Raw genomic sequence first — 12,463 nt, forward strand, 5'->3', positions numbered from 1 at the left:
TGTGTCCACTTTAAGCATCTCAACACTAACCCAGGCTGGCAACTCAGTTTCCAAGGCAACTGTGACACCTTGCTGTCTTGTTTCACCAGAGGTGATGGTGCATCCCACTGTTAGTACAGTTAACACATGAATTACTTTTCCAGTAGTGATGATGGTTTTGTACATTCTTTGGCATAACTTTCACACGTTTTTAAGAAAGCCAGCAGGGTTAAATTTATATTTGTGGCTTTGGAACAGAATGAGACTAATACTATTAATCCTTGACCTTGATCTTAACCTTCATGGTGACAGAGCCAGCCAGTCCACTAAATTGGAGGTTTTCCTCATTCTGAAGGCAAATGTGAAGTGGTAATTTGGACCATTATAGAAGGGAAATTTTGTCATGAAAAAAATTAAATTTAACACCTAAAGTTAAATTGTTATAATTCATAACTGATAACAAAAGTATTAACTGCTGGTCACATTTATAGCTATTTTTTCATGTCACTAATCAAAAGTGTTTCTCGTCTTAAAATATCTCTTCCTGGCTTGGAAAACAATTTGCTTTGAGAGTCATATGCCCTAAACTAAATCTTTATTTCGTTGCTACCAGTGTGGGACTGGAGGGGGGCAGTTTTATGACTCACATTTTCCAAATTCTCTGAAAGCCATAGAAAATGTTTCCTTCCAATTCTATTACGTGGTCTATTGTCAAAGTTTCCCCCATGGAAAAAAGTAGAATATGCTTGGAACGTTAGAGAACAGTGGCATTGGGAGGGCCATTAAAAAGCTTCCCTCCTCCTCTCTCTGAGCAAATGGAGACCTGCAGAAACTCTGGAATTTGCCCAAAGTCATACACTTTGTCTTGGATTTCAGACTAGAACCCAGACTTCCTGTTCTCCACAACCATGGGTTCTTCCCTTCCCATTGCCCCTGAGAGGAGTCCTGCTTTTCTCAGGATCTCGGCTGTTGACTATGGTGAATGGGCTGGAAAAGAGCATAGCGAGACAGAGTAAAATTTAATGGGGCATATCAAGGCTGAGAAAGAGGAAAAAGAGTTATAGTTTTCCAAAAGACCTAAAAATAGCCCTGGGAACAGAGAGAATTTAGACATTATTGGATAGTAAGTTACTATGGAATTTGCATTATATCTTTAAAAAATTAAACATATTTAGCCATATGTTAATGTCTACCCCTAAGGATTGAGAGATAACTAAATGAAAACATTGATCAGTTAAAAACACTGCATTCTTAAAATGCTGAAGGAATGTCTTCCCCATTTGCTCTGAATGAATAAAGGGAAATTAAAATATGTTATAATCTTAGCAACTTACATCTTTAAAATGTGTATGATAATCCACAATGGTGGAGGGCAAGCCTCTTATAAGCTGATCTTCAGTTCAGTTCAGTCACTCAGTCATGTCCTACTTTTTGTGACCCCATGGACTGCAGCACACCAGGCTTCCCTGTCCATCACCAACTCCCGGAGCTTACTCAAACTCATGTCCATTGAGTCGGTGATGCCATCCAACAATATCATCCTCTGTCGTCCCCTTCTCCTCCTGCCTTCAATCTTTCCCAGCATCAGGGTCTTTTCCAACAAGTCAGTTCTTCGCATCAGGTGGCCAAATTATTGGAGTTTCAGCTTCAGCATCAGTCCTTCCAATGAATATTCAGGGATGATTTCCTTTAGGATAGCATAAGGATTTCCTTTAGGGTAAGTTGATTTTACCCTTATAATTTATAAGCATTTAGTAATAATGTGTTAATAGTGCAGTAGAAAATGGAGAGGTTTATGGACTGAACTGATTTTCTCAAGTTCTCAATTTCCCAGACCAATCACTTTAGTTTTCTTCATGAAACCACCTGAACTTTCCTCAGAAGCTTAGAATGAAGAACAATTCAACTAGCTTGGGTCTTGAGGAAATAACAATTGGTTTTCTTCTAAAAAATGTTTGCTCATCCACTCAACCCATGGTTTTGTATTAGGTAGAATGTGGTGCCTACATGTTATGACTGGGGAACTGTTTAGGTAAGTTGATTTCTTTCTTGTGACCTTGGAGAAGTTAAGATACAGATTTACTTTTGGTTACTTTTTCAGGCCCCATTGAAACATACACACTTGAATAAAGAGAGCTACACAAGATGAAACACCAAATGCATGTGTAGTTGGGAAGGCTTAGATCAGAAATGGAAGCCATACTCTGCTGATGCTGATTCATGACCCCAGGACACAGCCACATCTGGGTAGACAGACAAGCCCATTCCCTTCAGGAACTAGAATAATGGAGAGGCTTGAATCTGGGCAGAAAGGTTCTACCCAAGCTCTGCCATAGATATATTGTTACATCCCAGAAAGACTGCCCATTGAAACACCTTAGTAACATCTGTTTTAATGTACAAACAAGTACCCAGCCACCACTTGCTGAAGGACAATAGTTCATAAGAAAATGACATCATATGTCAACAAATCAAAGTTTTCCCTGAATTCTTCACTATATTTATGAAATATTTTGGTAGATTCTACCAGAAATCTATGAAAACATGGGTAAATTTTTTAACTCAATTATGAATGTAATTTCAAATTTCTCATTGATTAAAGACATGTTAATGCCATCTTCTCACATGGTAGACAGAACATTTAAAATTTGGTGACCAGGGTGGACATGGACATGCATCACCAAGGAAGGATTTGTTGCCTCAGCTGTCAGTCTTCTCCAAGACTGCCTCAGCTGCAGAGTCACCTTGCCCAAGGGTATGTTCTTCCAGGGGCGGCTTTCACATCCAGTGACTAGTGTAGGTGGAGTCATAAGACAGACCCTGGCTATATTACTCTGATGAAAGACAACTCTAGCCAGAGCTGTCCAACTGGTTTGGCTGAGGCATGTCAGCTCTACTTCTCTTTTTGGCCAGGCGTGCTTCTCTCTTTGTGTTTGTGATGATCCCTAATAAATACCTTGCATCACAAGCTCCATCTTAACCTCTGAGTCTTGGGAACAAAACCTGCAACAATAACTTTTACATATTTTATTGGCCTGGAAAAGGAAGCAAGTGCACCTAAGCCATCTTGTCTTCTGAAGTGGCCCATAATATTTAGGGTTCAAAGCAATGTTTCTACTTCCTCTAAATGCACAGCTTCAACATATGTACCAATATCTAAATGCTGGAGATACTGAGGTGAAAAAGCCATAGCCTTTATTTTCATACGTGTACAACCTAGAGAGGGTGAGAGATGACTATAGTAAGTTCACTGGTGACACATAGAGATAATCCACAAGCAGATGTTCTTGTGTGCTTGGTTTTAAGGAGGCTGTTTTTAAACCAAGGGGCTATGACTTTCAATAATAACATTATAATGGTACAGCACTTGCACAGATGGTATCTCATCCTTATGAGGTAAATTAATTACTACAAAACTCTCCTGGATAAGAAACCAGAGGTTCTTTGCAATTCTGTAACACCTTCTTTTTTTTTCCTAAAACTTGAAAACAGAAGGCAATGACCACCAAACCATTTTGGGTTGGCATCTCTTAGTTCTCATTAGCAAACTACCATCCCAGAATGTAAAGAACTTGTTGACACAAAGCATGAGGGCTTTGATTCAATAGAACTTTAGAGAATATGCTATTTGAATATAAGCTTCTGCAGAAAATAAATATATTTCATATTATATATGAAACCAAAGCTGAACTTGTGAACTTAAAATCCTGTCATATTTGGCTGTAATCTTTTGAATAGCTTCAATATTTTCATGTTATGTACACATGTTAAACTGAATGTTTTATTTTAAAATTGTTGAGAGTTAGACATGGCTCCCTTAGTGCAGTTTGACTTGTGTGGCCTGTCATTGTCATCATCATTGTTGCTGTCATCATTTTTAAACTTGATTAACAGAGCATAATGAAGCAGACATTGAGCTTAGCACTTTCTCTGCTTTATCTCATTTAATCCTTCCAACAGAAGTGAGGTTAATATTACTCTCACTTTACAGGTAGTACAAGTAAGTTCTTATGGTTTCTAATCATTCAGACTTTCTTTGGTATCTGAGAATTCTTCATTATCTTCAAAACAGTCACTAAACCTAATATTGCCATCATCATCACAAAGTGTATTAAAGTAACTGTCCATGCATATGTGCAGTGGAAAAAAAATTTAAAGAAGTAAAGATCTTTCCTGGTAAGAGCTGACATTGTAAACCTTGTGTTTAGTTTTAAATAACTAAATTCTTAACAATGTGTCCTCTTCAATTTTGGTCGACACCAGCAGTGTTTTTCCCATAATCCTAGCATGCAATTATTTCCTCTTCGCATTGGGACAGTCTCCTTCATCTGCCCTTATTAAATTCCACAATTCCTTTGCGATTCATGACTTTTTAGGTAATTGTCATTGGAAAAAACTCTCAGAAATCATAATACTAACAATAATTGGTCTGATAAAGGTACATGGAAGGCACATCATCCCACTGTCTTACTCTATAGAACAGGGTTCCTCAACTCCCCATCCCTCCCCCCCACACCCCTCCCTCTGGTCACACAGCAGGTGTGAGCCATGGGCCAGGGAGTGAAGCTTCATTTGTGTTTATAGCTGCTCCCCATGGTTCTCCTCGCTTGAGCTCCATCTCCTGTCAGATCAGTGGCAGCATTAGATTCTCATAGGAGCTCAAACCCTACAGTGAACTGTGCATGCAAGGGGTCTAGGTTGCATGCTCCTTATGAGAATCTTTCAGAAACCACCTTCCTACCGCTCCCCCCAGCCACCTGGTCCATAAAAAAATTGTCTTCCATGAAATCGGTCCCTGGTGCCAAAAGGTTGGGGACCACTGTTAGAAAGGTTTCTGATCCTGTGTCTCCTGACTTTTCAACCAAGGCTCCCGCCATTGGCCAATGCTAAATCCTTGATTCTTCTTGCATGGCAGTTTCCCATGATCCATGCAAATGAATTCGTCATTATTGTTGTTGAAACCAATATTCTAAGACTTTCTTTAACCGGTTGGCCACTTTTACTCACTAACTCAGAGTGCTCATTGTATGTTAAGATCATGAACTCTGAGGCCAGACTACCTTACACCCCTGCTCTGCTGTTTACTAGCCATGTGACTTCTGGGTAAGCTATTCGGTCTTTCTGTGGCTTGGATTTCATATCTGTAAGGTAGGATGAGTCTATGGGTAGACTTCATGGTTCTATTATGATGATTAAATAAGTTAATACATGATGTGTAGAAACCAAGAACAATGCCTGGCACTGAGTAGCACTCATGAGTATTAGCAACCATTTGCATTATGCATTCAGAGTTAGAACAAGTTGCAACTTCTCAAATAGAGCTTTGCCTAAGCTGAATGGTATTCTTATCCATATGTTTCCCCAGAAAAATTTATGCATTCCTAAGATTTTCTGTTATATTACTGTACAATAAAAAGTTTTCATTTTTAAGGTTATAGTGCTAAATTGGTAGAAATAAATCAAAGTTGGTTGCTATTTTATAGCTTAATTTTTAGCTTGTGTATTCTACTTTAAAATTACATTCACTCTAGTGGCAGAAGACACTTATTAGATCATTTTATTTTCTCTCCTCCATGCATGAATCAGGCTTAGATGAAAACAATGTGCAAGCTTTTTAATGTTTTTCTGGGAAATTAATTTATTCTGAAGTAATGAACAGCCTTTTCTTCCTCCCATCATTCAGTTATTCTCAAAAGCCCTGTCTTCTCTCCCTCTGCTTCACACCCCACCCTTTAATAACAGCTTATAGCTGTGAGTTAATGAGCCTATTCTGAGGTGTGTTCTTTGTAGTGGCCTGCTGGAAGAACTTTATGAAGGCATATTTTTGGTTACATTTAAATTTAAAGACACCAGAGAGTCAGGGACTATATGTTCCACCACAATGAAGGAAGGATTATAGTAAATAGTACAAAGTAATGCATTTAAATAATTTATGTCTTACATTAATTTCTACTTTACCAGAATAGTACAACTATGGATTAGCATAATTTATATAATCTGCCCCAAACAGCACAATTATTGATTAGCACAGCTTAATATACCTAAATCAATTATTTCTTACATTAAATTCTGTTTTGCCAAAACAGTAGTCATTTACCCTTAGCCAGAAGCCTTTGTTGCAAATCTTGGACTTGAACAAAGAGTAGAATATCTCATTCAAATGGAAAGATTATAATTCTACATGATTTCAGCTGTAATGTGAGCCACATAAATCATTTTTAACTCCATAGTAGCAACACTAAAATTTTTTTAAATGGGTAAAATTAATTTTAACAACGTATTTTACTCAATCCAATCTATCCCAAATATTGTTTCAACATGTAATCAATAAGAAAAGTTATCACTAAGATCATTCACATTCTTTTTATCATATCAAGTCTTTGAAATCTGGTGTTTATTTTACATTCACTGTGCATGTCAATTCCAACCACATATTATTTTTGAAATATATGTACTGAAATCTTTGTGTAAAAAGGGGGCAAAAATAGTGGACAAGTCTAAGAACAAGAGCAAAGAGGTTGAGGGAACAAAAAAAGAGGTTTAACTGGTTTAGTAACAGTTCAAAAGCAATAGTAACACAAGCAGCAGTTACTTGGACATTTTGGAGACTTTACTGTCCATATGGCCTTGCTCAACTATATCTGCTGCTGCTGCTGCTAAGTCGCTTCAGTCGTGTCTGACTCTGTGCGACCCCATAGACGGCAGCCCATCAGGCTCCCCCGTCCCTGGGATTCTCCAGGCAAGAACACTGGGGTGGGTTGCCATTTCCTTCTCCACAACAATATCTAGGAGTCAGGAAATCCAAATGCCCTCCTGGCTCTACCACCAACCGGTTGTGTGATCCAGAGAACATCACTTATGCTTTCTACTACTCAGTTTTGTAGACCAGATTATGAAGATCTCTTCCCATATCATGAATATTCTACACACACACACACACACACACACACATACACACACACACCACTCACACACAGCCCTGCTCTAACACTTACCTATTCTTAAGATAAAGTTTCTGCTATACTTTTACCACTTATATATTTACTTACTGAGTTTCTCATGTTTCCTTTTCTTCAAGAGTTGTACATGGGTGATATTTTATATAAGTGTTTAAAAATAGAAGTAAGCTCATTGCTTTGACCAATCTTGGAACAAAATGAATTGCTGATAATGCATCATTCACTTTGAGAACTTTTTTTTAAAGGTTAAATATGTTATCAATATATTTCACAAAAATGTATTATATTTTCATGATCTTTTCCTCATAGCTCACTCTTCCTCTCTTCCCTTCTAACAAAGGCAGCAAGCAGCAGATGGATGGGAAGGGAGTGGGGTTGTTCAGCGGTGGGTGGGTGGGTGGGTCAGTCATCCCTTTGCTTTTGTGTATCGAGTCCCTGGCTATATGCCAGGGGCACTTGAACAAAAACAAGAGCAGAGAGATACAGGCTTTTAGGCAGAGTGCTCATTCATAATTAAGTTGCTTAGTTGCAGGGCCATCAAAGGAAAACTTCAAATATCCTGACAGCAAAGCCACCTGTGCTAAAAGCAGAAGCAAGATGGTGCAGGGGAAAGGTGCAACAGACGGCAGACACTCAAGAAGCATCGAGCTAAGAGGCCATTTTGAAAGACAAAAGCAAGAACCCAGGCTGTGTGTCAGAGGAACCTGGCAAGCATTGTTAGATCTGAGACTCAAAATCTATTGCTGGGGCTTGCGCTAATGCACAAGAATCTCAAACCTTTCTTTGTTCACTGTGTTGCCTTAAACGGGAGAGTCTGATTTTAAAATAATAAGCTTATGACATCATTCATGAGATATTTATGTTGCATCCAGTATTGGGCTAGACTAAATGAGTACAATGTCTAATTTAATCCTCTCAACAACTTGGTTGTTAGGTGCATTTTACAGACATGGAAACCAAAGCTTAGAGTGGTTGAGTGATTTGCCCTGAGTCTCACGACCAGTAAGGGGCAGAGGCAGTTCAGTTCAGTTCAGTCACTCAGTCATGTCCGACTCTTTGCGACCCCATGAATCGCAGCACGCCAGGCCTCCCTGTCCATCACCAACTCCCAGAGTTTACTCAAACTCATGTCCATCGAGTCATTGATGCCATCCAGCCATCTCATCTTCTGTCGTCCCCTTCTCCTCCTGCCCCCAGTCCCTCCCAGCATCAGGGTCTTTTCCAAGGAGTCAACTCTTCACATGAGGTGGCCAAAGTATTGGAGCTTCAGCTTCAGCATCAGTCCTTCCAATGAACACCCAGGACTGATCTCCTTTAGGATGGACTGGTTGGATCTCCTTGCAGTCCAAGGGACTCTCAAGAGTCTTCTGGCAAACTAAACACAAATCTCTATGTGCATGCAAGCATCCACACCCCGGTGAAAATGCCCTCAGTCACTTCAGTCATCTCTGACTCTTTGTGACCCCATGGACTGTAGCCCACCAGGCTCCTCTGTCCATGGGATTCTCCAGGCAAGAATACTGGAGTGGGTTGCCATGCCCTCCTCCAGGGAATCTTCCCGACTCAGGGATCGAATCTATGTCTCTTTCGACTCCTGCATTGTCAGGCAGTTTCTTTACCTCTAGCGCCACCTGGGAAGCCCTACATCTCTATATACTAAGCTTAAAATTCTTTTTCTTTTTGCTGCATCCACTCTCTGTCCCCACACCTGCCAAGATTTGACCCTCGGAAGTCACATTCCCATTGGATGACTGTATCAGAGGGTCAATCTATTGTAAAATCCTCCTACCACTCAAGTCTTTTAAAGACCAGCTCCTATTTCTAATAGGTCCTTAGTGACTTCTAGGGAATCTGGGGACTCTAGCTTACTAGTGGGATCCTGGAAACTTTCCAAAGAAACTTTAAGTCAGACTTTCCTTGCCTTTGAACCCAAAGGATTTGGGTACAACTCAGCTGGGCCTGGAAACTTTCCAAAGAAACTTTAAGTCAGACTTTCCTTGCCTTTGAACCCAAAGGATTTGGGTACAACTCAGCTGGGTTTAACATAAGAGAGAGTTTCCTGGATCATTTTCTTTTGCTCCCCAAAATGATATAAAATAGAGGTTTGGGACCAGGTTACATCATCGTCTCAAAACACAGGGCCACACTGATGGTAGAAGAAGAGAAGCCTCTAAAGATAATCTAGTTGAGCAGCCTTGCTTAATGCCTAAGAGGATCAGAGAGGTTAAGGCCACAAATCTAGCAAACAGCAAAGCAGACCTGGAGCCCCCATCTCTCCTACAAGGCTAGTGGTTATTTCATAACTGCTCAGTTCTCCCCACTCCTCAACCTCCTCCCCACTGCACCAATGGCCAAGTTCAGACTAGACCCACTGGCAGTTTGAGCTAAGGAATAACATGTCCCTACAATACAGCAAGCCAGTACAGCTTTTGATAAACATGACCTACTTTTGGGAAGGGGAGAGATGGATAAATTAGGAGTTTGGGATTAGCAGGTACACACTGCTATATATAAAATAGATAAACAACAAAGACCTACTGTTTAGTATGGAGAACTCTACTCAATATCTTATAATAACCTATAAGGGAAGAGAATGTAAAAAAAAACAATGCATGTGTTTATACATTTAGGTATAATTGAACCAGTTTATTGTACACTTGAAACACAACATTGTAAATCAATATTTCTATAAAAAAATTTTAAAAGGCCTACTCTTTCAAACAGGCAAGCACTACAGATAACATGTACCTCTCCAGAAATATAACCATCTCAGACACATAGCATGCGATACTGGCCCACTGCTTCATTCTCGGTAGGCAAGAATTTTCAGTGTCAATACTCCAAAGCATTGTATCACAGTAAACACTATTTCGGGGAACATTTACACTGGCAAGACATTTGGAATGTAGCCTTTAGATGGTGCTAATGTTCTACTTTTAACACAGAGTCTGCAAGAACTCTTTGTGCTCAGCATCAAGGAGGTAGAAAGGACCGTGAGAAGCTAGCTATATTTCAAACCTCCTGTTCCAAGCCCTGGGAACACACCAGCAAACAGGTTTGGAGGTATCTTGGTAAAAATACATTTCTGAGGCGTTCATTGCTATAGCTAGGTTTTGGTCATGCTAAATATACCTTACCAGGTGGCTCAGATGGTAAAGAATCACCTCCAATGCAGGAGACCCAGGTTCGCATTTGTGGGTCAGGAAGATTCCCTGGAGAAGGGAATGGCTAGCCACTCCAGTGTTCTTGGGGCTTCCTTGGTGGCTCAGACAGTAAAGAATCTGCCTATAATGCAGGAGACCTGGGCTCGATCCCTGGATTGGGAAAATTCCCTGGAGAAGGAAATGGCTACTCACTCCAATATTCTTGCCTGGGGAAATTCCATGGACAGAGGAGCCTGGTGGGCTACAGTCCATGGGGTCAGAGTCAGACACAACTGATCGACTAACAATTTTGCTTTCACTTTTCACTCTTGGTAGATTTCATGCAATCTATGCCATCAGTCAATACTTTAAACGTGAATACACATCCTCAGAATTCAGATCCATCTGTGCCTTTGTGCACTGAGTAGAACTTGTGGCTATCTTGGTTCCTAATGTCTGATCGTGTCGCCAGATTTGTGTAATGGAGCCATTCATTTTGTGAGACAGTTTTCTTCCGGAAAGTCTCATTCATTCACTTATGAAAGAATTGGTGAAATCTACCATCATTCATTTTTTTTCTGCCTCTGAAAAGAGTGGTAGGGTGAGGGAAACACATCACACCATAGCAACCTTTCTACGGTGGGCTTTTATGTCTTATTTCTTCTCTTTTCCACACACTGTGTGTTCCTGAGACTCCATTCGTCTCACAGTCCTGCCAAAAGAGACAATGCTTTGCTCTCTAGTTTTTCTTTGCCAATGCAGTGAGTGACAGGCTGTGTCACAGTCTTCACTGAGAGGCCTTTGACATTGTTGAGATTTTTATGCAGGGAAGAAAATTACTCCTTGTGCATTCCCATGGACAGCTCTGCACATGTAGGAGCTGACAGAGGTTCCCAAAGTTAAGACACGACACTTAATATATACACTTGTGAGTGTGTGTGTGCGTCTGTGTGTGCGTGTGTCTGTGTGTGCATGTGTTTATATCTGCCCTGAGTGGAAGAGAAAGAAGAACTACGGAGTAAAGAAGGGTAGAGATCAGGAAAGAAGTGAAGTTCCCATCCAGATTATCTGCTGAGAAAGAACTGGGGAGAGTCATGATACCATCATTCTGATGTCTGAAATGGTATTATAGTGGAAAAACATGTTTGTCCAGAAAGATCACATAAGGGACAGAAATAGATCCAAAGAGATGGAAATCTCTGGGAGACAGGATTCAACTCAGTTTCAGCAAGAACTTTTTGTTGTTGTTGTTCTTGTTCTTAAAATTAAAAGAACAACAACAACTCTAGGATCCAGGTGAGCACTGGCTTGTGGGTGGGTCGGGAGAGCCGCGGCTTCTGCCTTCCTGCTTCCACCCTGGAGTGTATAGAATTTAAGCCTTCAGTCAGAGTTTATGGTAGAGCTAAATAAGAAGACAACCAACCAAGGGTCATCTGAAATTATGATTGGCCAATAATCCCAGGTGGCATTAGTGGTGAAGAATCCGCCTACCAATACAGGAGATGCAAGAGATTCAGGTTCGATTCCTGGGTTGGGAAGATTCGCTGGAGTAGAAAGTGGCAACTCACTCCAGTATTCTTGCCTGGAGAATTTCACGGACAGAACAGCTTGGCGGGTTATAGTCCATGGAGTCGCAAAGGGTTGATATAAAGGCTTAGACTGAGTATGTTGTGGAATTGGCTGCAAACGACCCATATGACTTCTTTTCAACAGTTATTTTGGCCTTAATGCCATTGTTTCTAGCAAGTGCTGTATTGTATTGTCTTGGAAATTGGCTAAGATGATTGGGAAAAGGAGCAAAAGAAGAAACAAAAATATCAAAAAAATATTGCAAAAGCTAAATGATTGAAAAAGCATTGAAGGCATGAACAGGCTCTGCAACCAGAGGAAAATCATTTGGAATATTATGCAGCTTTGGAAGGACCCAGTAAGGTTTCTTTTCAGATCTTATGACGGTATTTTTTAGTAAACAAAGTCTGAGCATATGGAAGAATCATGTTAGTTCTCATCTGTACTGTAGCAACTTTTCTGCTTCAGTATAGAAGTCTGTTGACAGTTACTATAAATTGGCTCTTATTATGCTACAAATTCTTTGTAACTGACTTAGTCATTTGCCTTTTTGCAACTTATGTATTAATACTAAAATGAAAACATCCTGTGGAGAAAAATGGCTTTAAATTATGAACTCTATTCAAACAATGGCTTAAAATGGGGCCCTGTTCTGGACAAGGGAGATTAAGAATGCAAAAATCAGAATTGTCCTGAGGTGAAAAGCAGACTTTGGCTTAAAAGAGATAGGGTGTATTAATTACATCTCATAATTATCACTTATTTCCTCAAACAGAATCATTTCTGGCTTCCTCAAAGCAAAATAATATTATT

At 40.0% G+C, this 12,463-nt stretch overlaps 1 pseudogene; it reads left to right on the forward strand.

The window, feature by feature from the left end:
* Positions 1-11,706: 11,706 nt before the first annotated feature.
* Positions 11,707-11,941, forward strand: LOC122435528 (annotated as a pseudogene).
* The last annotated feature ends 522 nt before the right edge of the window (positions 11,942-12,463 follow it).

Source organism: Cervus canadensis, chromosome X (assembly GCF_019320065.1).
Source record: "Cervus canadensis isolate Bull #8, Minnesota chromosome X, ASM1932006v1, whole genome shotgun sequence".
Classification (NCBI taxonomy): Eukaryota; Metazoa; Chordata; class Mammalia; order Artiodactyla; family Cervidae; genus Cervus; species Cervus canadensis.